The sequence below is a fragment of the Diplotaxodon limnothrissa genome, linkage group LG6 (assembly GCF_057381915.1).
Source record: "Diplotaxodon limnothrissa isolate DT_005_m linkage group LG6, D_limnothrissa_male_GT1.1, whole genome shotgun sequence".
NCBI classification, from domain to species: Eukaryota; Metazoa; Chordata; class Actinopteri; order Cichliformes; family Cichlidae; genus Diplotaxodon; species Diplotaxodon limnothrissa.
The window spans coordinates 28,106,830-28,112,046 of record NC_140601.1 but is presented as its reverse complement, the minus strand read 5'-3'; positions in this window follow the sequence as shown (position 1 = coordinate 28,112,046).

Below are 5,217 nucleotides of genomic sequence, written 5' to 3'. Positions count from 1 at the left end.
CAGTCAGTTGCCCATAGACATTGCCTGATGAGTGTTAATGACTAAATAGAGTGCACCTGTATGTAATCTAATGTCAGTACAAATACAGCTGCTCTGTGACGGCCTCAGAGGTTGTCTAAGAGAATATTGGGAGCAACAACACCATGAAGTCCAAAGAACACACCAGACAGGTCAGGGATAAAGTTACTGAGAAATTTAAAGCAGGCTTAGGCTACAAAAAGATTTCCCAAGCCTTGAACATCCCACGGGGCACTGTTCAAGCAATCATTCAGAAATGGAAGGAGTATGGCACAACTGTAAACCTACCAAGACAAGGTCGTCCACCTAAACTCACAGGCTGAACAAGGAGAGCGCTGATCAGAAATGTAGCCAAGAGGCCCATGGTGACTCTGGACGAGCTGCAGAGATCTACAGCTCAGGTGGGGGAATCTGTCCATAGGACAACTATTAGTCGTGCACTGCACAAAGTTGGCCTTTATGGAAGAGTGGCAAGACGAAAGCCATTATTAACAGAAAACCATAAGAAGTCCCGTTTGCAGTTTGCCACAAACATGTGGGGGACACAGCAAACATGTGGAAGAAGGTGCTCTGGTCAGATGAGGCCAAAATGGAACTTTTTGCCCAAAATGCTATATGTGGCGGAAAACTAACACTGCACATCACTCTGAACACACCATCCCCACTGTCAAATATGGTGGTGGTAGCATCATGCTCTGGGGGTGCTTCTCTTCAGCAGGGACAGGGAAGCTGGTCAGAGTTGATGGGAAGATGGATGGAGCCAAATACAGGGCAATCTTGGAAGAAAACCTCTTGGAGTCTGCAAAAGACTTGAGACTGGGGCGGAGGTTCACCTTCCAGCAGGACAACAACCCTAAACATAAAGCCAGAGCAACAATGGAACGGTTTAAAACAAAACATATCCATGTGTTAGAATGGCCCAGTCAAATTCCAGATCTAAATCCAATCGAGAATCTGTGGCAAGATCTGAAAACTGCTGTTCACAAACGCTGTCCATCTAATCTGACTGAGCTGGAGCTGTTTTGCAAAGAAGAATGGGCAAAGATTTCAGTCTCTAGATGTGCAAAGCTGGTAGAGACATACCCTAAAAGACTGGCAGCTGTAACTGCAGCAAAAAGTGGTTCTACAAAGTATTGACTCAGGGGGCTGAATAATTACGCACCCCACTTTTCAGTTATTTATTTGTAAAAAAATGTTTGGAATCATGTATGATTGTCGTTCCACTTCTCACGTGTACACCACCTTGTATTGGTCTTTCATGTGGAATTCCAATAAAATGGATTCATGTTTGTGGCTGTAATGTGACAAAATGTGGAAAAGTTCAAGGGGGCCGAATACTTTTGCAAGCCACTGTACCTATGTTTCACCAAGAAAAGGCTAAGGAAAGACATAGCCAAAGTTAGCTTCACTGACTCCTCCAGAGAAAATAGATATAGATGTTTCTTACCTGGCTTATTAACAGCTGAGGTGAAACGTGGACTGACAGCCTACCCAGAGTGCCACCGTTTTTGAGGAGACTCAAGAGTAAAAGCATAAAATATTGCAAAATATTTAATTGACACATATTTTGTTTAATTTATTCTGAGTATTGATATTATTCAGAGTTAAAATATAGTTTGTGCTATTTGTTTTATTGATTTTGCAGACATTTTTACAGACCATTTTGGGGTACAGTCTATATTTACTCCCATCTAGCTTTGAAACTTTTACACGCAGTGACTTTAAACCCTATAGAAAATACTATGCTACAGTATCTTTTACCTACACTGCTACAGCATCAAGGTTATCAAACTATTTGTAACTGATTATGAGGCAAATACTTCTGAAGGCTAATGTGTAATAAAGCATCATTCTGATTATTTCATCTGTACAGTAACAAAGGAATGTAAATTCTATCTAATCTATTTCTTTCACATCTTTTCTAAAAGTGTTATTTAATTCAAATATTTCATATGTCACTCTTTTATCTCTGTTTGTTGTCTTTGTTGCCACACAAAAATTAAATTTGTGATGCTCTTTCTAGTGTCCTTGAGCCTTCCTGTCCAACTTCAACGTGTATTCTTCTAACATGGGAGTTTCCCCAGTTGACATAGTTCACCTCAGCCTGTCAGACTATAAAAACTGTTCATGTGCTCATGCTGTCTTTCATTTCCAGCATCTGATATATACAGTGGGGCAAAAAAGTATTTAGTCAGCCACCGATTGTGCAAGTTCCCCCACCTAAAATGATGACAGAGGTCAGTAATTTGCACCAGAGGTACACTTCAACTGTGAGAGACAGAATGTGAAATAAAATCCATGAATCCACATGGTAGGATTTGTAAAGAATTTATTCGTAAATCAGGGTGGAAAATAAGTATTTGGTCAATAACAAAAATACAACTCAATACTTTGTAACATAACCTTTGTTGGCAATAACAGAGGTCAAATGTTTACTATAGGTCTTTACCAGGTTTGCACACACAGTAGTTGGTATTTTGGCCCATTCCTCCATGCAGATCTTCTCGAGAGCAGTGATGTTTTGGGGCTGTCGCCGAGCAACACGGACTTTCAACTCCCGCCACAGATTTTCTATGGGGTTGAGGTCTGGAGACTGGCTAGGCCACTCCAGGACTTTCAAATGCTTCTTACGGAGCCACTCCTTTGTTGCCCGGGCGGTGTGTTTTGGATCATTGTCATGTTGGAAGACCCAGCCTCGTTTCATCTTCAAAGTTCTCACTGATGGAAGGAGGTTTTGGCTCAAAATCTCACGATACATGGCCCCATTCATTCTGTCCTTAACACGGATCAGTCGTCCTGTCCCCTTGGCAGAAAAACAGCCCCATAGCATGATGTTTCCACCCCCATGCTTCACAGTAGGTATGGTGTTCTTGGGATGCAACTCAGTATTCTTCTTCCTCCAAACACGACGAGTTGAGTTTATACCAAAAAGTTCTACTTTGGTTTCATCTGACCACATGACATTCTCCCAATCCTCTGCTGTATCATCCATGTGCTCTCTGGCAAACTTCAGACGGGCCTGGACATGCACTGGCTTCAGCAGCGGAACACGTCTGGCACTGCGGGATTTGATTCCCTGCCGTTGTAGTGTGTTACTGATGGTGACCTTTGTTACTTTGGTCCCAGCTCTCTGCAGGTCATTCACCAGGTCCCCCCGTGTGGTTCTGGGATCTTTGCTCACCGTTCTCATGATCATTTTGACCCCACGGGATGAGATCTTGCGTGGAGCCCCAGATCGAGGGAGATTATCAGTGGTCTTGTATGTCTTCCATTTTCTGATGATTGCTCCCACAGTTGATTTTTTCACACCAAGCTGCTTGCCTATTGTAGATTCACTCTTCCCAGTCTGGTGCAGGTCTACAATACTTTTCCTGGTGTCCTTCGAAAGCTCTTTGGTCTTGGCCATGGCGGAGTTTGGAGTCTGACTGTTTGAGGCTGTGGACAGGTGTCTTTTATACAGATGATGAGTTCAAACGGGTGCCATTCATACAGGTAACGAGTGGGGGACAGAAAAGCTTCTTACAGAGGACGTTACAGGTTTGTGAGAGCCAGAGATTTTCCTTGTTTGAGGTGACCAAATACTTATTTTCCACCCTAATTTACGAATAAATTCTTTACAAATCCTACCATGTGGATTCATGGATTTTTTTTTCACATTCTGTCTCTCACAGTTGAAGTGTACCTCTGGTGCAAATTACTGACCTCTGTCATCATTTTAAGTGGGGGAACTTGCACAATCGGTGGCTGACTAAATACTTTTTTGCCCCACTGTACTTTTCTAGTTCTAGTTTTGATTAGCTGACAGCCTAAACACTTTTTACAGCATGCAACACTCACACGCACACTCTCTCTCACACATTCCTGAGCTCCACACCGATTTATAGTTTTGTGTTAACCTACCTTTGAATAAAGTACATTTGTTTTAGGGAAATCTCTTGCCAGATTCATGGTAGAACATTATACTGCAGGATTGTATATTAATAAAATGCTTTTATTACTTAAAATTGTATTCAGAATATTATTCAGGCCGCATTGCTTTTACTTGTAATAGACGCTTAATTATTTTTAGGCTTATTGGGTTTGACTATGTGGTTCAACCAAAACTCCCAATGTGGTCCTAACACCAGCTGTGACACATCCAACCACAAGAGAGCAGCATTTCACAGCACTTCAACATACTTCTCATATTCATGGCTGATGTTAATGTATATCGTGTCTTCCTGAGTGATCGTTTAAACATGACTGCATTTAGACTGGTTTAACTCTACATAAAAAGGAGAAAATGTGAGTTTTGGTAGGTCAGAAAAATATGTGTTCATTTTCTTCTTTCTAATGGGAAGTATGTGGGAAATATTTCCTTAGCATCACATAAGCCTGTAACGGATACAGCCTACTAGCTTCCTTGGTGCTAAACTTCCACCCTGACAATAACCACTGAAGCAAAGCCGGTTGCTTATTTGTTTTTTGCCAAAGAAAATGGCTTCAGGATGAACTCCCTTATATCTCTGATGCGTTTGTTACATAGATTTTATATCAGTGTGACTAAGTAAACAAATTTCCCTTGGGGTAAGCTGCCCAACACTGGATAGATCCTGTTATCTCCTCTTTGGATACGTGCGTAAAAGCGCGTCAGTGGACCTCTCCACCCGCCCCCTCGTGCGCTCACGTTTCTTTTAACATGGTCTTGCGGTCTCGAGATTCTCAACATCCCACTAAAGTGCACATCATTGAGGCATATCTGCATCAGCGCTGCCTGCAGTCACACAGTGTCGTCACGCACTCAGCTTTCTGCACAAGAACAAGTGCGGGGAAACTGAGGCAACAAAGTCAACTCCAGTTTCTTTGGTCGACGTGGTGAGAAGGACGACCGACAGTTGCAGCTTCTCTGCTTTTACTGACGAATACCTGAAGTGCACCAGCAGGAAACGCAGAGCATGAAGAAAGCTCAAAATTCGGGTACAGGTGAGTCACGAAAAAGCATCCTTTGAAATATCACGTGCACTAAACTCTTCAAAAAGTAATTACAAGAGTGATTTTTGTGTGTAATTAATGGCACAGACTGGGAAAAAAAAGATTTATTATATACTTTTAAAGTTTTGCATATTGTAATACTGCAGTCAAGTACTTAAACGTACATTTCTGATATATCTTAGATAATTGTAGCTTTTTTTGTAGGTCTTACATCTTAAATTCTATAAA